Genomic DNA, 22,861 nt, shown 5'->3' on the forward strand with positions numbered 1-22,861 from the left:
CATTCAAGTGCTACAGACTGAAAAAGTGGAGTCTACCAGGAAAATTGAAGAACTTGAGGACACTGTAAAATACATCAATAACAAATTATCTTCGGTAGAAAGTGAGAGAGACGCTTTAAGGAGAGAATGGGACCGGATCAATGAGGAAAAGAAAGAAAGGACTGAAGAATGTGAATCGCAGCCTTCCGTTTTGAGGCAAAGTGACACAGTGACGGAAAAGGAAAGAGTTCTTTCCGAGAGTACAGCAGTGGAAGAAGTGTCTGGACCGCGGCAAGTGCTGTCCGATGCGGAAAAGGAGATGACGCCACGGTGTAGCTTAACCCAGGGTGACAATCTCATTGGAGACGATCTGAAACTTGAAGGGCGAGTCTACGTTTTAGAACAAGAAAACTCATCAGGTCAAGGACGGGAAGCACTTCAACTGGCACTTTGGAAAGTGAGCCATGAGCAGGAAGTGATTGAAGGTACGGCTCCAGGAGGTGTGAATGTGGATTCAGAAGTAGAGCATTTCAGATGTGACTTGGAGGCCGACGGACAAAAATCCACTCAGGGTAGGACCGAGAAGGAACTCCCAACAGCAGAGCTGGGGGAGTTCGATGGACAGAAACAAACTACACGGCCCAGGGTTTTGATGAAAGGTCAGCTATCAGAACAACAAAATGAAGGCAACGGCATCAACGGCAAAGTGGAACACGATCTCAATGATGAAAAGGGAGCTTGTCCATTTGAAGATGAGCAGATGGACACAGCTGAAGAGTTAGATGCGCAAAACGAAGAATCACCTCAAAGTCAATCGGCTGTTAATGATTTGCATCGGTCAGATCCGTCGCGAATACATAATTTAAACATCCCGAAGGAGAACGCTGAACTTAAGGAACACATTAAACAAGAGGAGGAGGAATCTGCTAGAGCTGAGAAGGAGCCAGAAGACTCTGACAATACTGTTGAAGATGACTCACTTAAGGGGAGGGAAACGACGGTTAGAAAGTTGCAGCAAAGCCTTTCAGAAATGGAAGAGCTGAATGGCAATTTAAAGAAAGCTGCTTTCAATCTCAAGGTGGAAAATGGAAAGTTGGTTTTGGAGCTTGAAGACGTAAGACGTCGGCTGGAAGAAACTACCGTCTGTAACCGTAAGAATTCTCTGGAAACAAAATCTATTACGCGGGCCTTAAAAATAGAAAAAGGACAGTTAATAGTAAAATTGTGCCGGGCTGAAAAGAAGCTGTTGGAGAAAACAGCCAGGTACGAGCAAGCTATTAAAGAACTGACCAACACGTATAACTTGTCTAAGTCGTCCTCCCAGTTAGAGCAGGAGTGTTTAATTCAACGCACTCAAGAGAAAGACGATGAAATACTACAACTCAAAAAGAGTGTTGAGCAGATGGATGCCGACCATAGAGAAACTAAGGAAATGCTCTCCTCTGCTCTGGAGGAGCATAAGCGATTGACACGACTTATTAAAGACAAAGAAATCTGTATCGAAAAACTTGAAAGAAGGCCAGAGCTCCAGGAGCTATTAGAGAAGTACGGCCAAGTCTTAAGAGAAAACGAAATTTTACAGCAAACCGTGGAGGAGCAAGACGTTCGTCTTGCATCCACGAGAGAAGAGAATGAATTTCTGCAAGACGAACTGGAGTGTCTGCGAGAAGACAGCCAAACTGTACCTGTGGTCGACCCGCAAACGCAAGACCGTATCATGGAACTGGAATGCGAGGTGTATGAGCTGAATGCAGAAAGAGTTCGTCTGGAAGACGAAATCAAACAACAACAAAAGATCATTGAGGATCAACGCCAGGGCAAGCTGCAACGGCTTCGTGCTTTACAAGACCAGAAACGGAAGTTAGATGATCTCACACGCCAGCATGAGCAAATGAACATTAAACACGCTCAGCTCCTTTCAGCGAAAGAGGAGATTAAGATTTTGCAGAACACAATAGAGCAAATGAAAACCCGGATCCTTCAAAAACCCAGCAAGTACATTCCTACAAAACATTCTGACGTTTTCCAAGTAACAACGATTCAGCATCTTCCTGTAGAAACACGGAAGTGAAAAGCATGATTTATCTAAAGCTGAAACTGAAAGATTAAGTAAAAGGAACAAAAGGACAAGAATTGGAGATTAGAAAAAAAAAAAAAAAAACATAAAAAAAAAAAAAAGAATTGGAGAATAAACTCCTCACTGAAAAGAACATCTGATTAAGTGAACAGATTGATCGATCACCCATCCAAAGATGAGACTGGTAAACTCACTCAGATTATCCGGCAAAAAGATTTGGAGATAGAGGATCGCCCCAGCAGGACATCTGTGGCTTCCTACAACCAGAATGTGGCAAACCTTCTGCAGCAATTGCAAGGTATGCTTTGGAAAGAGAACAAGTATTAGCTGCCTTCCAGGAGAACTAGGGAAAACAGCAATCTGAACAGAGAGTATCACAAAATGCCAGATAGAATTGTTGCCAAAGAAGCATATCTCACGAAGCTGTAAGATGAAAAGATTCACTAGAATCGAATTCACTATAATTCGATTCACTAGAATTCGATATTCACTAGAATCGGTCCACCTGGACCGGAAACGGATGGGTGTGGGCATCATCTTCTAAATGCTGTGACTGACACTTTACCCACGTACAACACCATTAATACTGTCACCTGGGAAGAGGACTGACCTGGCAAAAGACCTTTCAAAGCAATACAGGATTCTTAAGCCAGAGAGGAGACAGTACTTGAAAGAAACCAAGTCACTATGCACGTGTACCTTATCACAAAATGGCCTTTTGCGAAATGCAATATATTTATAGTTTTGGTTTAAGTGAAATGAAAATATTTTTAATGTTTGAAAAGACTGTCTTTTAATGACTGCAGAGGTATTCACCAAACTGAAAACAGTGGCTACTTATGGGGCACCTGGGTGGCTCAGTCGGTTGAGCGTCCGAAAAAGAGCTCAGGTCTCTAGGCAGGAGGGAGCAGGAAGAAGGAAGTCAAAAAAAGGTGGGTTGCTTATTGCAAGGTTACTTTCCTTTAGGGGATGGAAGGGGCTTATCATGCAGACTACCTGACTCACGATGATCAGGCTATTCGAAGGTTTATGGTTCCCTTTCTGGGAGAGCCAAAACTGTAATTAAGTTAAGCCTTAGTTTGGTGCAGTGGGACTTAGCACAAGCGACTCCATTCTGGGTATGCTGTCTTGTCTTTAACACTCTCGAGGTGGAAAGAACCAGCACTGGAAAGGCTCGCCCAGTTGCCACTAGAGAAGGAGGGGCATCTGCTTCAGGGCTCCGCACTAAAGCACCCCTAAAGCACCAGGGGTCAAGTGGGGCCTTAAATACAGTCTACGCTTTCCTTACCAAAGCACATTCCCTGGTTCAGGGCTGAATGTGCCAGGGGAAAGAGGCACATTTTCCTCCAAGAAGGAGCCCTCCCATTGCCAAGCTGTGTGGCCATGGGGTTGTGTCCATGTACCCAGAGGGGGCACATCTTGCAAATCCACTCAAAGGCATTACATAAGCTAGCAGCAAGCCTGAGCTGTACCACCCCTGCACCACTGTGGCCCCTCAGATCTCTACTACCCCTCAGAACATGGAGGACAGGTTCCTATGGATCCCATCCCCGAATCAGGCTTACCCTGACAGGTCATCTGAAGAGCAATCTTCTGTCTATTATGAATCACGAATCATTTGCAAAATAGGAAGCTGCCTAAATGCTGGCATGAGCTCCCTGAGAATCGCTGGATGAGGCAGATGGTTGCCAACGAAGGTAGGACTCGGCCATCATGGATTCAGTAGGCCTTCAAACGGGGTGCCTCAAACGGGCTTTGTTCCCGTGCCGAGGCTCCAGCTCTAAATGCTGAAGCACCTTCGCCCTGGCCTGTCCTTGTTGCTTACAGAGCCGACAGAAGCCCAGCTGTGGATGTTCAGGGACATCTTTGGGCAGAATACCAAGCCTCGCAGCAGTCAGCCCCTGTTCAATTAAGAGAAGAGAGGACTGATAAATGTTCGGTTTACTTGCATTCCCTCCAATATCCAACACAAGGGAGAGAATGATCTAATATATTCTGAAATAACTTAGACTCATTAAAATCGAAAAGAAGAAAGGGAAGAAAGAATTCTGCAGCAATGAGCTGACACAGAGAACAGGGATTTGGTGACTTCGCACAACAAGCCAAAGATGGGGCTCAGAAAAGACAGGAAACCCACTCAGGATACTTAAAAGTATGACCGCTCAGCTAGCTAGCTAACCAACTAACCAGACAGGCAAACCGGGACCAGGAGATCAGTCTCAAACACCCTGTGAGGTGAGGACGGATGGTTGAGTTCTGTTCTCAATGTTAAACCCGAATGAATTATCCTGGAGGAGGGAGAACTGCTATCCATTAAACAAATAACATGCTGATCAAAGAGCTGTGTGATGAGAACAATGAGGCACATTTATTCAGATGCTGTACACACATTTCATGCCCTCTGTTCAAGACATAGGCTCCTCATCTGTCACAGTCACACAGACGCGATGTAGGTACTTGCTCTGATGCCAGCAGATACAAAGCCCCTCTCCCTCGGCACGCACACCACTCACCCGACACCACCTAGGGAAAGGGCCTCCACACGCCGACCCCACATGCACCTTCATCCATTCCCCCGCCTCAGAGCCACACATACCAGCGGCCAGCCTCTTCATGCCTAGCAAGATGATGGAACATTCTGCAAAGCTGGTGGGGTCACTCCACTCCTCAGGAAGGTGCCACCTCCTGTGGCCTTGTGTGGCCCCTGGCTTGGGTCATGGCACTGCAAGCACTGCTCTGCTCCCCCGAAGGGTGTAAGGACCCCGTTGACCTGAGGCTCCCGGTTGGCCATCCACAAGTCAGTACCTGTGATCTATCCTAGGCTGTGAGGACCCGGGGAAGACACAGGAAGACACCCACTTCTGTCCTCTGGGAAGTCCTGCTGCTCTGTTCTCCGTAAAACAGAGAGTTATAAATGCACAAGGAACCAGCCAGACTGGGGATATAAACAAGGGCAGCTGGCCGGGTGGCCCCCTGTGAATGAAGCCCTAGGCCCCATTTAAAGAAGGCAGATGCTGCTGCTCAAGCCCTAGAGTATAAGAGAAGCTAGAAATAGGATTTTCAAATGCACGCTCCTCATGAAAAAAAAAATGCTATCAGGACACATGGGTGGCTGTCAGCTGAGCATCTGACTTCGGCTCAGGTCATGATCTCAATGTTGATGGGTTTGAGCCCCACATCAGGCTCTGAGCTGACAGCCCAGAGCTTGAAGCCTGCTTTGGATTCTGTGTCTCCCTCTCTCTCTGCCTATCCTCTACTCACAATCTGTCTCTCAAATAAATAAATAAATAAATAAATAAATAAATAAATAAATAAAATGTTGAAATGAAAAAAAAAATTTTAGAAATGCTATCAAATTCTTTACATTTCCCCTTTTCCAAGATAAAACAAATCTATCTGCAACTTGGTCTGTTGTCCCCAATATCTGGTGAATTATAGCTTTTGCTGTACTTGAGGATGCTGTTTTGGTTAATCTTCATCATCAACAGCTCTTCTGGTTATTGCACGTGTGCAAAAAATTCATGGTCACAATGTTTCTGATGGGGCTTTCCACACATGACAACTGTCTTGGACCTCAGCACAGAAATAATTTTCATGCTAACCTGTGCTCCTTCCAGGGTTTTCTTGTTCTCTACCCCCAGTGTACCCACCTGTACCCTGGACTCACTGCACTGACCTCATGGTAACACAGATGTTGATGAATGATGGGGCCTTTTACACTGTACAGGATTTGTTGACTGTCATCCACCCAAAGAACCTTCTCAAACATTTGTCATACAGAAGCTCCAAAGAAGAGCTTGACAAGTTAGGGGAATGTCTAAGGAAGGTGGCCTTATTAAGTTCCAAAAAGCCTTCTAGGGTGGCATTTGCTTTTTCTGTTCACAATACAGTTCTCAGTTTATTGGGCTGAAATATGGTCCAGAATATGACATCGGACCCATTTCTGAGGTGGACTTACCGAAGTAAAGGCTGGTATGTAAGGTGTAATTTCAAAGCATTCATTTACGATGAGAAATACAATTGTTCATTCAAGCCCAATGGCCAGCACCGTCTTTACGGTAGAGAAAGCCACACGGGAAGCCAAACGAGAACTAAAAGTTTGCCGATGGGGGGAAAAAATGAATTTGATTAACCTCAAATGTAGTAGCTACGTTGAGTTTGGCCAGAAGCCAGGGCCTCTGGCTTCTCATTCATCTGCTAAATGTCACCATGGGTGCTCAAGAGAAAGAATACTGTAGGCAAAATCACACTTTGTACTGAAAGGCTCGTGTCCCAAATCTAAACCGTGTGGCCCATTTTAGAGGCAGGCCAAGGTCCTCCTCCAGGGTAAGCAATTCTTCCTCCCTGGCCTCTTCTCTCACATTGACTGCTTGATTTGGGGGCTTGTGGAAGACCCAGAGACACAGCACTCGAGTTCCCCTTCAAAAGAAGCAAACTGCCGTGGCAACAATAGGAATAACTGACAGCCTCCATCCGGCAGCTCCTTCCAGGTACTTAGATTTGAACCAAAGTAACCCTTTTTGTGGGTTGGTCCTTGGCCAAGACTGAGAAGTATGGCAGTCCTAGGGGCTGGTCATTTCTGCCCAGTGCAGGACTCCTCTAATGGGCAACCTGGGCTCTGGAGCACCCTATACTCTCGAATTCCCCTGGGATTCTGGACATGCTGGACATTCTGGAGAAGAGACGGGAACTCCTTGAGAGGAACCAGACATTGAGAGGATCCAAGGAAGAGGTGACCTCGGCTTGCCTCTCTCTATCCCCGGAAGGATGTGCCGGTGTCTCGGCTGCAAAGACTCAGACCTCAGTGATGAATAGTGTCTTTACTCCAAAGTCCTCTGCTGTGATTGTGGTGTCCTGAGCAGGTATTTTTCCAGTTTCAGTGAAGCAATTCCTTCAAGAAACAGTCCGATGGTATTTCCAAATCCTCAAAGCTGGGTAACCAGGGGGATTTTATTACACATATTTATTCTACAATCCAGCATCTCACAAGACATCCAGAAGCTTCTTGTAAGCTGCCGCTCCTGCCTCCCAGGCAGAATGCTCATGTTGCTTCTCAGACATTAAAAATAAAATGAAAAAGCTCCCGTTGTGCAGGATGAAACCTTCTTAGCTGAAAGGTTCCTGCTTCCACCCCGGCCAGTTGGTAGACATGCCTGCCTTCCACCTCCTTCCTGTCTGTGTAAGTCCCCTTGTGGCTGGGAGCCTTTCTCGGCCATGGTCAGACCGACTTTCGATCTGCAATGCTGAGCCAATGGTTGAAATGTAACACAAAACTACCCTCCTTATATTTTCATTTCTATTAGACCTTTATCATGATTCCTTCTTGAACTGAAGCTTAAATGGCTAAAGACTGATCATAATAGAACATTTAATTGTTTACTTGTCTAACTCTCTCAGCCCTAATCAAATATTGTTTTTTCACTGAGCAGCTTACATGGTGTGTTTTTCCTGTCACTGAAGAGAGCAAGGGGGCTGAGGCAGAATTCAGATGAGCCCATGCTCACTTGGTGTTCTCATCCTATTCATTTTTCATCCAACAGCGAGGAACAGAGCCCTCTGGAGGGAGAATCACAGAGTTCTGGGGAAGGAGCTTTTGGACACGATCACACGCAGGTCCTCAGAGAGGAAGAAGGCGGCTGAAGAGGAGTTACCAGAGACCATGTCACCCTGTGGGGATTCCTAGAGGGGGTGCGGGCTCTGGGTGTTAAAGGCTGGTGTTGGAGCCGCCCCAGTTCCCTTTCTTCACACACCCCTTTCTCGCTGCCTATGGTGTCACCTCCGTGCCATCACCCAGGTGCACACCACCCTCCCCTGTCACCAGATCATTACAGAAGCCTCTTGACTGACCTGTGTCTGTCTATCCCAGCTTCACTACAGTCTGCTTCCAGCACAGCAGCAAGAGGTCTTTCATGTCCCCCTCCATCTGAGGACCCTCCAGTGGCTCCCAGCTCACTTAGAAGAAAGCCAGGGTTCTGACCACAGCCTCCACCCCACTGTTCCCTCTAACCTCGCCTCTTAGCGTTCACCCTTTGCTTATTCAGCTCCAGCACTACTGACCTCCTACCTCAGATATTCTGCACATGCCTCCTCTTTAGGGCTTTTCACTTGCCATCCCCTCTACTGGAACAGAACTCTCCTGGAAACCTGCGGGGTTCACTCCCTCAGGCCTTTATCCAAATGTCATCATTCAATGGGGCCTCTACCCCTTACATACTCCCTAGCCTCCCTCTCTGTCTTATTTTTCTCCATAGACTTTACTACTGACATACACTTTAGTTCACCTACTTATTTGTTTACTGCTGATCCACCTTACTGGGGTATTAGCTCTAGGAGGGCAAGGATTTTCCTCTGTTGTTTTCACTGCTGAATCGTCAGTGCCTAGAAAAATGTCCAGCACTAATTAGGTGTGCAAATACATATTTTTTTGAGTGACTAGAGTACATAAATAAATGTAAACATGCATAAATGAATGAATAGGCATTCATTTCTGGCCATGAATCCCAATGGCCAGAGTCTACTCTAGGCCAGAAGCCTGGATGTATCTGCACTTTGCATTCTAGGATTCTGGGCATAAAGGAATCTTCCAATGGGAGATGGCGATGCTAAAGGCAGAGTGAGATCCAGAGCTCAGAATGAGCCCCAGCCTTCCAGCCAAAAGTGCTGATTTAAGCCTAGGGCAACATGATGGAAGAGGAGGAGGAGGGGATGTGAACCTGAGTTCAAAAAGGCCCTGCTTCACAGCATGAGAAGGGACAAGTTGACTCAAGGAGCTTCCCTGGAGGCATCAGATAAAGACAGTTCAGTGAGTAGAGAAGGCATCATTGTGAACACCCCTTGAGTCTGGGGATGCTCTGGGAGCCTGGGGATGGTTTGGGCTGTTAGAGCCCAGAACAATCCAGGAAAATTTTCCAGAAGGAGAAGAGGGGAAGTTGGCTACCTAGGACCATGTCCTTTGTATAGGACTGATTCATAGAATCATGGGGCCAAGGTCAATGACTGAGACACATCCCTCTCCAAAGGCTTTTGGAGAGGGGAGTTCCATTTATCCCCTGTTCGCCAAGTCTGGGGTTTCAACCTTCTTACAAAAAAGTAGTACTTTTCCATGAGACTTCAACATTTGAGAACCTCAGTCAGTTCAACCTAACACTTATTTATCCATCAAATTTTCAAGGTACGCACATTTTACATTTTGACAGTTGTGTCAATCCGCCCACCAGAAATATGGTACCAATTTATATTGTCTGTTTCTCATGCCTTACATTGAGTATCTATCTCTTTCTACCTGCTTTGAGGAGAATCCTATTTCCCAGAGACTTGTCTACTTGATTTATCCTTCCAGAGTTCTGGTCCTTGATTCGATTAATCAATTCCACAGACCTTTTGCTCTGTGATTAATGTAGGCTCTTATCTTTATTAATTTCTTCCACTTTTTATTCTGCTGTTCATTTTCTAGCTTATTTTGAATTCTTCATCCAATTATTCTCAATCTTCCAACGTTTAAGCAGATTTATGTTAGCAGTATCAGCTTTAGATCATGAATTTTTACTAAGAATCACTTTAGTCCCATCCCCGTATGTATTTTTATACAGTGGTCTCATCATCTTAAATGTCTAGTCTGTCTTTTCAGTATTGATTTCCACTTTGACAGAGGAGCTGTTTTTTATTTTGTTTCACTTCCAGGTGGCTATCATTTATCTTCATTTAGGCACAGTCTTGCTATTAATGTGATCAGGAAATATAGTTTGTAAAATTTTAATTTGGGGATTAGTTGCGGATTTCTTTGCCTGGGTACGTACATTGTTATCAGTCAGGATGGGTTAGGTTAGGCTGCAATAACAACTAAATATTCTCAGTGCCTTCACTAACATGGGTAAGCTGGGTGTTCTTCTCATCGTATCCATTTAAGGACTGGAGCGGATACAGGCTCCACTTTGACACCTGCTTCCATGATCACAGGGGCAAAGAAAAGAGAACCTGGCTCTTAAAGCCACTTCTGTGTTCATTTCATTGGCTGAAGGAAGTTTAGATGCCAAGGTTCCACACAGCATGGATGTCTCAACCTCCCAAGGGAGGAGGACTGAGTATCTGTGAATAAACATTCTATCATATGCATTCAACAGATACTTATGAAGGACTGTGGAGACACCTCCTACTATATACCAACATTTGTCATAGACTTTGGAATCCTAGCAGATATTGTCAGTTGATGTCCTGCCTCCCCTTCTCATCCCTGACCCTCCTTTTATCATCCACTTTCCAGCCAGAGGAGGCCATGTGACCCAGATGTAAGTGGAAGTTGGTGAGGTTCCTAGGAAAGCTTTTTTTTTTTTTTCTTTTTTCTTTTTTAAGCTTCTGTTTTTCTGATGTTGGTGCTGCCTGGTCTTCTTCCTCCTTCTTCCTGTCTTGAGTGCTAATGTTGAGAAAGGCCAAGAGAATGCCAGAAACATTTGCCTTGACATTGTTGAGCATCTGAACCAATGTCAGCAGCTGCCTACTCACAGATTTCTCATATGAAGAAAAAAGTAGCCTCGTGTTTGTATACACCACTGTGGTTGGGTTTCTTGTTACTTGCATCTGAAAACATTTCTGAGTCATAAAAGAATTCAGCATGTAAACAAGACAATTCCCATCTTCAGTGAGTAATAATCCATTAGAAGTATTGTTATGAAAGTATAGAAAATATGTTCATTGGTCTCTGCCCCCAGTTCCTGCACAGAACTTCCAAAAGCCTTGTAATTTCCTAACTGATCAGAGCACTAAGAGCTTCTTTTGTTCCAATATTTGATATTTGATCCCAGTCCCTGACACAGTTCCTAAATTCCCCGGAACTTCCTGGGTGATAGCAGTGCCTTTTGTTCTAATGAGAACTCTGGATGGGCTAATGGGTGGCCCCTGGATGGGGGCTGGTTACTAGAAAGACTGTGATTAGAAGCTTGGGATTTTCAGCCCTACCACCTCTCTCTGTGCCTCGCCCCTCCGACCGTTCTCCACAGAGGAAAGAGGGATGAAAACGAGTCAATAGTTGTTCATGCCAACGTGATGAAGTCTCCATAAAAATCCAATAGCACAGGGTTTGGAGAACTTCCATGTTGGTGAACAGGGTTGGTGAACCCACCCAGAACTTGCCCTATGTATCTCTTCATCTGGATAGTCATCTGTATGCTCTATCACACATGATCTTTGTAAATGTAAATAAGTGTTGCTCTTAGTCCTATGAGCTGTTCTAGCAAGTAACTGAATTCAAAATGGGGGTGGTGGTGGTCATGGGAACCTCTGACTAACAACCAGGTCAAGAGAAATTGTGGGTAATCTGAGGACCTACCACTTGTAAATGGCATCTGAAGTGGGGGGCAGTCTCGTGGGACTGGGCCCTTAACCTATGGGTTCTGTGCTACTCCTGTTAGGGTCAGAATTGAATTGAATTGTAAGATACCCAGCCGGTATCATGGAGAATTGCTTGGTATCAGGGGGCGGGAGGGGAACACAACACATCTGGTGTTAGAAGTGTTGTGAGTGTGGTAGTTGTGTGAGAGTAAAGGAGAAAGTCACAAGAAGAGTGCGTTTTTCCTACTCATCTGTGGACAGCTGAAAAGAATGCTAAATAGGTATTCTAAATATGTAAAAGAATTTATACGGTCCCAGATTATCAAAGGTGTTCAAATATATGCTAGGAGACAAAGTAAGGTTGTCAAAATGTTGATAATCGTTGCACAAAGAATCTATTTTTTCCCAAAACGTATTTTTCTCAATTACAGGTGCAACAACCACACTAACAATTACTTAGCCAACTCTAATTTTCACTGGTATCAGTGATTCACCACTGTTATTTTCACAACAGCTTTATTGCAACTATAACTCACGTACCATATAATTTACCAAATTAAAATGTACATAGTTTTTAGTATATTTGCAGAGTTGAGCAACCATCACCACAATCTATTTTAGGATATTTTCATCACTCCAACAAGAAACTCTATATCCTCTTAGGAGTACTCCTCATTTCATCCCAACCTCCCCCAACCCCTCCTGCCCCTCCTCCATCCCACTTCTGCCCACAGCCCTAGGCAACCACTAATCTATTTTCTGTTTCCAGGGATTTACACCTATTCTGGACATTTCATATAAGTGGAATGATACCTACATTAGGTGGTCTTTCGAGATGAGCTTCTTCCACTCAGCGTGTTCTCACAGTTCCTCCATGTTGTAGCACACATCGGGACTTCCTTTCTCTTACTCCCAGTTATTCCCTTATGTGAGTATACCACATCTCTTCATCCGTTCACCGGACATTGCATTTTTTTCCTTTTTCATATGATGAATAATGCTGCTACAAATATTCACGTACAAGTTTTTGTTTGGACACGTGTTTTTGATTCTTTGGGGGTACATACCTGTGAGTGAAATTACTGGATGTTTAACTTTTTGAGGAACTTCCAGGCTGTTTTCCGAAGTGGCTGCACCCTTTTACATTTCTACCAACAGCGGATCACATTCCTATTTCTCCTATCCTCTCCAATGCTTGTCATCATCTGTCTTTTTTACTTTAACCATTCTAGTAAGCTTAAAGTGGTATACTGTTGAGGGTTGGATTTGCATTTCCCTGATGACTAACAATGTTGACATCTTTTCACATGTTTATTGGCCATGGGTGTATCTTCTTAGACTGAGTTGTTTGCCCACTTTTTAAATTTTTTAAAAAATCTTTTATTTATTTTTGAGAGTCAGAGACAGAGAGAGAGAGAGAGAGGGAGGGAGGGGCAGAGATAGAGAGAGACACAGAAGCTAAAGGAGGGTCCAGGCTTTGAGCTGTTAGCACAGAGACAGATGTGGGGTTTGAGCCCACAAACTGTGAAATCACGACCTGAGCCAAAGTTGGACGTTTAACTGACTGAGCCACCCAGGCATCCCTTTTGCCCATTCTTTTTTTTTTTTTTTTTTTTAATTTTTTTTTTTTTTCAACGTTTTTTATTTATTTTTTTGGGACAGAGAGAGACAGAGCATGAACGGGGGAGGGGCAGAGATAGAGGGTGACACAGAATCGGAAACAGGCTCCAGGCTCCGAGCCATCAGCCCAGAGCCTGACGCGGGGCTCGAACTCACGGACCGCGAGATCGTGACCTGGCTGAAGTCGGACGCTTAACCGACTGCGCCACCCAGGCGCCCCCCTTTTGCCCATTCTTAAATTGAGTTATTTGTTTTTGCATTTTTGAGTTGTAAGAGTTCTGTATCTATATTAGTACAAGTTTCTTGTCAGAAATATGATTTCCAAAAATTATCTCCCATTCTATGGGTTGTCTTTTCACTTTTCAACTATGTCCTTTAAAGCACAAACATTGTTTAATGTTTACTTATTTTGAGAGAGAGAGAGAGAGAGAGAGAGTGCATGAGTGGGGGCAGGAGCAGAGACAGAGGGAGAGAATCCCAAGCAGGCTCCATGCCGTCAGCATAGAGCCTGACGTGGGGCTTGATCTCACGAACTGTGGGATCATGACCTGAACCGAAATCAAGAAATGCTTGACTGACTGAGCCAGCCAGGCACCCCAAAGCACAACATTTTTAAATTGTGATAATGTCAATTACCTGCTTTTTTCCTTCTGCTGTGTTTTTGGTGTCAAGGCCACAAAGATGGACATCTATGTTTTCTTCTAAGAATTTAATAGTTTTAGCACTTAACATTTAGGTCTTTGATCCATTTTGAGTTAATTTTTACATAGGGTGTGAGGTAGAAGTTCAACTTCATTCTTTTGCGTGCAATATCCAGCTGTCCCCACACTGTTGAAAAGACTGTTCTTTCTCCCATTGGGTTGTCTCGATGCCTTTGTTGAAAATCAATTGGCTATAAATATGATGGTACATTTCTAGATTTTCAATTCTATCCATTAATCAATATGTCTTTCCTTACACTAATACTACACTATCTCGATTACTGTAGCTTTCTAATAAGTTTTTAAGTCAGGAAGGGTGAGTTCTCCAACTTTGTCCTTCTCTTTAAAGATGTGCTTTGGCTATTTTGGGTTCCATAAATTCCCATATGAATTTTAGCATCAGCTTGTCAGTTTCTGCAAAGAAGCCAGCTGTGGTTTTGATAAAGATTTCACTGAATCTGTAGATCAACTGGAGAAGTGCTGCCATCTTAACAACATTGTCTTCCAATCCACGAGTCTGTTTATTTAAATCTTGTTTAATTTCTTTCAATAATGTTTTATAGTTTTAGTGTACAAGTTTTGAATCTCTTTTTTAGTTAAATGTAATTAGTATTTTATTTTTTGATGCCGTTGCAAATGCAATTTTTTTTTGGTGGGGGGTTAGGTTTATTAATTTATTTTGAGAGTGAGAGTGCGTGAGTGGGGGGAATGCAGAGAGAGAGAATCCCAAGCAGGCTTAGCATTGTCTGTGCAGAGCCCAACGCAGGGCTCGAACTCAAGAACCATGAGATCATGACCTAAGCTGGTCTATAGCCTGGCCCCCTGAGGCTTGGAGTTTGCAACCCTGACCTACCTAAAGGCTACTATCCAGGAGAACATTCAGGCCTCCAGGGAGAGCTTCCATCTTGGCAGAAACCGACACCCAAAGAGACACTCCCTCCCAGAGCCTCACCCACGTAGTCAAGTCTGCTATCAGGCCCCCAGATTGCTGTCCTCCTGGACTCATCGACCTCACAACCAAACGCTCAGGTTCCTCACCTTGGTGCACCCCTTCCTCCACACCCTCCACGCCAACTGCCATCCGCAGCTACTGGATTCTCTGCGTCAGGGATTTCCAAAAAGCTCTTTCTTTCCTTTTAGCAGGACTAGAAAAGACCACACTTCCTGCCTCCTGCTGGGAAGAACACCCTGGGTATCTTGCGGGGGAGGGGGCTCAGCACTCTCCCATTCTAGGCCCCTGTGGCTTGGGTGGGGCTGACTCCATTTCCCTGTCCAGGCAAAGGCCACTGACCCCATCAGATACCTTCAGAGTCAATCCTGGGGCTCTGGCCACAGTGAAAGGTATTCTTTGTCCCTCTGGGACTTGAACTGAAGATGTTGGAAGCCGGGGGGTGGAGGGGTGGGGTGGGGGTCGATTCCTGCTTATAGACACAGCTTACCTAAAGAGTGGAACCCCTGGATCCAGCCCTGGCTGCAACTATATTGCTTTTGGACTCTTTTCCTCACATAGGAGCCAATCAAATTCGCAGCTTGGCTTATAACAATTCCAGTTGGTTTGGTTTTGTGTGTTTTTTTTCTTTTTTCGTCATTGAGACAGAGAGCGGGGAAGGGGCAGAGACAGAGAAGATCCCAAGCAGGCTCCGCACCATTGGCACAGAGCTTGATCCCAGGAACTGTGAGATCATGACCTGAGCTGAAATCAAGAGCCGGATACTCAGCCAACTGAGCCACCCAGTCGCCCCTCGAGGTGGGTTTACTGACAATCAAAAGAGACCTACCTACGGGGCACCTGGGTGGCTCACTGGGTCAAGTGTCAGACTTCGGCTCCGGTCAGGATCTCTCGGTTCGTGGGCTTGAGGCCCGCGTCAGGCTCTGTGCTGACAGCTCGGAGCCAGGAGCCTGCTTCGGATTCTGTGTTTCCCTCTCTCTCTGCCTCTACCCCGCTCATGTTCTGTCTACCCTTTCTCTCAAAAATAAATATTTACAAAAAAAATTTTTTTTTAATAAAAAAAAAAAAGGGACCCACTCAATACAACAGAAGTTTGAAAGAAGTGTTGAAAGATAGAGGGGAAAGGCTCTGGTCATATGTTCTCCTGTTTTTTTTTTTTTTTTGTTTTGCTGTGTTGTGTTACCTCTCTCCTTCCAGTAAGAGTAGAGTTTCACTTAGTGTGTCAGCCATCCCTGTATAAGGACTTACCTCATGGTGTATAATCATTTTTGCTTGCCTATCTCTTCCACAAGTCTGTGGAGCCCCTTCAGGGCAGAAGCCGGATTTGTATTCACTTGGATTCTTTTCTACTTTCCACAACGGCACATAATTTGGGCTCAAGAAGGGTCTCTTGAACGGATGAATCAAGCATCCTAATTCTCTTCTTTGGGATGCCCCACTCAAGAGACCACTGCATCGTCCTTGCGCCTGTGATACACAAACCATCCTCCGAAACAGACTCATGCACCCATTGTCCACAAACTGCATCATGAGAACTCAACTTCTTTCAGCCATTACAAATTCTCCCACATGTCCATCCCACAGAACCTCACTGTGGGGTGACTCATGAGATCCTCATTGTTGGGAAGAGAATACTTCCTCGCGGGACACCACTCAGAACTCTATGCATCTGTAACAGACACAACAGGCGAGCCACTCACACACAGAATATCACTCCTGGCTGCGGCGGGGGGGCGGGGGGACGGGGGGGAGGTAACTTCTCTGCTTTCTAGCTTTCCTCGTGACCCAAATACCCCCCCAAATCCCAATCCTGATGCCTACGCCAATAACACACAATTACAATTCTAGGCTCTCTCTTGCCTCCATTTTTCCTCCCGAGTCCTTCGTAATTCTTGACATGGAAAAAATACAAACTTATCCAGGGACTCAACAGCAGTAAAGCCAAAGCTTCCCCAGTAAACAGTTTTGGATTTGGGAGCAGAAATTGCCACACCCCTAACACCTCTGTAACAGCTGCTGCTTCCACTGGCATCTGGCAATAAAGATTTTCAAACATAGTCAAGGGTCTGGGCCAGAATTACAATGCTAGCACGAATCACCATTTACTCTATCCAGCTTTCATTTTCCCTTCTTGGGCTCACACCACCGGAGCGAGCTGGTGAGATCTAGATGTGTGCTAGATTGACAAATGTTTATGGAGAATCGACCATATGACAGGAGCCACAGCAGAGCTGGCCAAGGAAACAGAAAGACGGCAAGGACTCTCAAGGCGTTCAGTCTAATGGAGAATACTAACAACTAAACAGGAGTTGCATTATAGAAAAACAGGTGCTATGCGGACGTATGTAAGTGGCCAGGAGAGGGACTCCCAACACGTTGGAGCATCACAGAAGGTCTTTTAGAGGCAGTGACCTTTACCTGGACACCTAAAGAATGAGTAGGAGGCAGGTCTAGGGCAGGTGAGGTGAAAGGAGCTTTGGAGAATTCCAGGTAGAGGCTAACAGGGAAGAAGGCTCGGCGGCCTCTGGCAACCGAAAGGAGGCACATATGGCTGTAATTCGGCAGCGTGAAGGGAGAACCTGCTACACAGAGGAAGCCGGAGCCAAAGAGACCCTGAGTGGCTTGATAGCTTGAAAAGTCTCAGAACTTTGTGCAAAAGAGCAAACACCCCTTTCCTCATGAGATGTACAAACTGGCCAGAACGACAATGTGACACGTGTCTTGAGAGTCACTAAATACTGATTTCACAATGCATGTTACTGAGAATCCGGGGGGGTGGGGGGCAGAAAACTCCTAAGGAGTGATCTTGTAACTCATTCACAGATGCCTGCTTGAAGCTTTGGGCCCCACGACTATTCCGTCTGCCTTCCCCTTGGCACTCCCTATTCCTATCATTTTCCTACAAATGACAGGAAGGTAGGCACTGCTAGGCTGTAGGGATAGGGATCCACTCTGGAAACAGGATAAGTGCACACGGAGATAATAGGGTGGGGGTAGCAACGAAATTGAACAAAACTAAGCAAAAAGTTGGGGGGGAGGAACGAAAGTGTAAAAGGCAAATATAGAAAGCTCAAGGGGAAGTAAAAGTATTTTCAGACACACACAGAAAAGAAGTGTCCCCACGTGCTCCGGCTAAACCAAACGCCCCCTTTTACTCAACTGTTGAAAACAAAGAAGAAGAAAAAGCAATGAAAAAGTCACACTTTCATACCCCTTCTCGGAATAAGCAGTCAACGGGTACAGGACAGCTCACTGCCCTGAAAGACCTTGAAAGATTTACCCCAGAGAACACAGCACACGATAATCAACCTCCAGAGGCTCTCAAAACCACTACAAACTCCGGTCTCTTCTGTCATTTCATAATCGATCGTTTCCTGTCAAGCATTAAAGCGATACCAGACAAACCTGGAGAAGGATTTGCTCCCCAATCCAAAGTGAGAAAAGCTGTTTTGAAAGCCCCCCCTCTTTTTGTTTTTCCATTTGCCCAAGGCGTTTCCACAATTCTTTCCTCCCGGTTCCAAATGTCTACAGGTCAAGAACTTGAGCAGTCCGGTCCATTAGGGGCCACGGTTTGGAGACGGCACACCCTCCAAAGTCCCTCCAAGGGAGTCCTGAGTCTCCCTAAGCGGCTCTCTTGGGCTCTGATCGCCCCTTACTTATTGACTGCCATCAGGCACTTGGAGGTGGACGGCCGGTCGGCAGCGGCCAGGCGACCCGGAAAGGCTGAGAATGCCGCCCCCCAGAGCACCATGCCCGCCCGGCCTCAGGTACACCAGTTAGCCGAGTTTTCGCCCAAGGCAAAGCCCCGGGAGAGGGGGGCAGGCCCGGGGAAAGCATGGGTCCAGACCCCAGAGGACGATGCTCAGCGGGGCCGGGACAATGGGCGGTGGGGACCCGAGCGGGGGGGGGGGGGGGCGTCCCGGGAGGCCGGCCCGCCCCGCTGTTCCTGGGGGCTCGGGCGGCGGCCCCGAGATGGCCGCCTGGCCGCTGCGTGGCGCAGCCCTCGTCCCTGGCCCGCCGCGGACCCGGCGCGGAGCGGGCGGCCGGGCGGCCGGGGCCCCCGCGGGGCAGCGGGCCCGCCCCGGCCCGGGCCACGACCCCGACCCCCGGTCCCCGGCCCGCGCGCTCCCGGCGGGCCCGGCACGGCTGACTCACCTGCCCACGGTCTGGTTGGCGAGCTGCTTCATGCGGTTCAAGGGCAGCGGCAGCGGCGGCCCGCGGGGCTCGGGCCGAGGCGGCGGCGGCGGCGGCTGCGCCGGCTGCGACTGCTACTGCGGCTGCTGTGGCGACTGAGCGGCGGCTGCGGCTGCTATTGTGGCTGCGGCGGCGGCGGCGGCGGCGGCGGTTGGGCCGACTGCGGCTGCTACTGCGTCGGCTGCGGCTGCTACTGCGGCTGCGGCGACTGAGCGGCGGCGGCGGCGGCGGCCAAGGCGGCTGTGGCGGCTGCTGCTCCCGGACCGGCGCCACGCCCTCGCCGCGTCACTTCCAGCGGCCCCGCCCGCCGGAGGCCGCGCGGGGCCAGACGAGCGCCAGGCTCGCCGCTTGGCCCCCGCCCCCCAACCCGGGCCGCTCCGAGGAGCGCGCGGAGCCCCGCGTCCCGACGCCTCCTAGGATCCCGACTCCCGGCCCCGGCTAGGCCGCGCACCGTTGGGAGGGGGCGGCGGTTCGGGATCTCGCGGTTCCTGAGTTTTAGCTCCGCACTGGGCTCTGTGCTGACGGCTCGGAGCCTGGAGCCTGCTTCGGATTCTGGGTCGCCCTCTCTCTCCGCCCCAACCCTGCTTGTGCTCTCTTTCAAAAATGAATAAACATAAAAAAAAATTTAGGGGCGCCTGGGTGGCTCCCTGGGTTGAGCGTCCAACTTGGGCTCAGGTCATGATCTCGCAGTTTGTGAGTTTGAGCCCTGCGTCGGGCTCTGTGCACACAGCTGGAAGCCTGGAGCCTGCTTCCCATCCTGTGTCTCCCTCTCTCTCTCTCTGCCCCTTCCCCGCCCATGCTCTGTCTCTGTCTCTCAAAAATAAATAAACGTTAATAAATTTTTTTTAATTAAAAAAAACAGTGGCTTCTTCTTTTTTTGCAATAATTTTTTGATGTTTATTTTTCTTGTTTGAGAGTGAAAATGGGGGAGGAGCAGAGAGAGAGAGAGGGAGAAAGAGGACCTGAAGGAGGTTCTGCGCTGACGCAGGCGGGGCTTGAACTCCAGAGCTGAGAGGTCACGAGCCACAAGATCACAAGGCACAAGATCACAACCCGAGCCAAAGTCAGATGCTTACACTGACCGAGCCCAAGGCACCCCAAAACAGTGCTCACTTCTTACCAGGGTAGACATTGGTGGGTTTGGAGGCTCCGGCCAAAGGAAGACATAGACGTACATTTGTCTATATGGGAGGAGAGTATTCTCCAACCGCTTTGTTTGGGTGGAGGCCCACTCCATGTGGTCTGATTTACAAGTAACAGCATAAATCGGCTGAAGTAAAATTAACAACAAGGAATATGTTGCCTCCAGAACCCCCAAAATACGGAAAGATTTGAGACTTGTATGTCCTCAACAAACGTGTCCAACAAATGTCCTCACGGTAGGATGTCATACCTGTGCTCTCGGAGAAAGATGGGTAAGTTAAGATCCTGCCTGCAAAGATGACATGTGATAGCAGAAGGGTTCGGGTGGCCTGTGCATAACAGGGTAAAACATGTCCCCTTCAAGCTCAAGGGAAAGGTGGCTGAGAGGACATTGAAATGGGCGCTGAACAGAACCTATTAGCCAAATCTATAAGAAAGAGCAAAATATGTACCGTCTTTAAATTTGTTGGGATCCCAGGTGTTTTAAGGGTAGCAGGGTTTATACGGCTACTTATGGGGCACCTGGCTGGCTCGGTCGGTCGAGCGTCCCACTTCGGCTCGGGTCACAATCTCGCGGTCCGTGAGTTCGAGCCCCGCGACAGACCCTGTGCTGACGGCTCAGAGCCTGGAGCCTGTTTCGGATTCTGTGTCTCCCTCTCTCTGACCCTCCCCTGTTCATGTTCAGTCTCTCTCTTTCTCAAAAATCAATAAACGTAAAAAAAAAAAAAAAAAAAAAAAAAAAAAGGAAATTAAAAAAAAATGAAATAAAATCTGAAAACGTCTGAATTCCAAAACTCATCTGGCCCCTAGGGTTTTGGAAAAAGGACCGTGGGCCTGCTGTACTTTTCACATCCATGTTTAAGAAAATAGACACACACGGCAGGTAGGAGCGTAATAATATTTGTACGTGGATTTATACTTGGATTGATTACGAGGGCATCTGCCTACATTGGAGACACAGAAACAGAATGATAAAGGCCAGACATCGCCAGTCCGACAAGACTGCGTGGTGTGCATACTGACTCTGGGACCCTATACCATAAACCCATGTCCAATCTCAGGGGCAGGGGCCTGCCGTGGACACACTGGGAACCACGACCACAGACATCATTTCCTCTTAGAATAACATGCTGCCTTCACGTGTAAAACCAATGCCATAAGGCCACACATGACCACATCTGTTTAGGGTTCATTTTGGTTCAGTGAACCATGGGCTTTCTTCACGCACCTATAAACAACCCTGTTTGATTTCACAGGAGGTAAAGTGGATGACCAGGCCACGGAAGCTCGGATTCAGAAGTCGTGGGGAGAAAACATTCCTTTCCTCCTCTGCTCTATGCAGAGGCTGGACGGGATCCACTCAGACCGGAGCGAACCAAGCACAGCCACCTCCCCTGGAAAAGGCGGAGGAAGTCGGGGTGTGGAATAGGTGAGGGGTGGAGAATGTTACCGCTGATAGAGAGAGGACACGGTGTGCGGTTTGCGACGCCGAATACAGAAAGGGCCGTCTCGCGGAAGAGAGACGCAGGCATCGTGGCACCAGAGGACTCCCCTGGGACTCACGGGCAGAGATGCCTTTGACTCACGTTGCCCCTAACGCAATGGGCTACCTCGCGAGGCAGAGACTCACTCCGCTGCTCCTGGAGAAGGTCGTTGAGAGATCCATGAGCAGGGAGGGGTCCGCAAGGAATGTACCACAGCAGGACAAGCCAGGTAGGGACCCGGGCACACTGGACGGTCGATGCCCCACCCGGACGGGACAGCACCTACGCAGCTGCAGCTACGACGACGTGTACCTGCGCGAGGGCGCGATGCCAGGCTTCGCTAGGTCTTGCAAGATTGGAGAAGCAGCAGGAAGTCCAGGTTTCCACGTGAAAACTCCCAAGTGTTCAATATGGGCCGGGCCAATGATTGTCAGAAATGCTTCCACACGTAAGAAACCGACCAAATGGAACGCACCTTCACCCTGCAGGCAAACATCACGGATCTTTGGTTTTCACGATTCACGTATCCAGAATCTCAAAGGACTCAACCAGGCTTTCCCAACCTCACCACTCTTGACATTTGGGACCAGATAGTTCTGTGCGGCGAGGCTGTCCTGGGCGGTGTAGGCTGGTCAGCAGCATCCCTGGCCTGTGTCGCCAGATGCCAGGAGCACCCCACACCCGAGCCAAGTCACGACAAAAACAAAAAAGTCTCCGGCCATTGCCAAATGTCCCCCAGGGGGCCATCCCTGGCGGGAGCCGCTGGACTAAAGCAACATCCAACTCTCAGCTTCCAGGATTTTGTGGAAGCGTCGTCACACAGAATTCTAACACGGGGTTTCTGAAAGAAAGAGTTGCCTGCGTGAAGTAAGGACTCCTATCTGCTTTGGAAGCAGAACCCTGGTTTCTGATGAACGGCAGTGCTCTTCTTAACTAGCCCGATGACCTCTTTGAGTCCTCGCTTCCTCATCATTAAACCAGGAGTAAATAACATCACCTCTGGGAGTTGCTGTGGAGAAGGCAGCGAGAGACTTGACTCAAAAGCATCTAGCCCAGCAAGTCAGCAAGCACCAAAGACATTTCATCCACACGAACCCTTCCCTGGCGGGCAGCCGGCCCAGTGTCTACAGTCGGAAACACACGGGGTCCGGAGTCACACCCCGGCCCCAAGTCCTGCCTCGGCCACTCGCTGGCCGGGCAGACAACGGCAGGTCATTTTTCTTCTCTCTAAACCAGAAATGATAACAAGCACCAGTAGGTGAGACCAGGCCAGGTGGTTCGGTACAGCGCTTGGTAAACCAAACCAGGAGACAAGTAGTGATGATTACTACTCTCGGATCTCTGAAACGTTTCTGTAAAGGACAGGACAAGCTCGTCGACACATCCAAGA

This window comes from Panthera tigris, chromosome E3, assembly GCF_018350195.1.
Source record: "Panthera tigris isolate Pti1 chromosome E3, P.tigris_Pti1_mat1.1, whole genome shotgun sequence".
Lineage (NCBI taxonomy): Eukaryota > Metazoa > Chordata > Mammalia > Carnivora > Felidae > Panthera > Panthera tigris.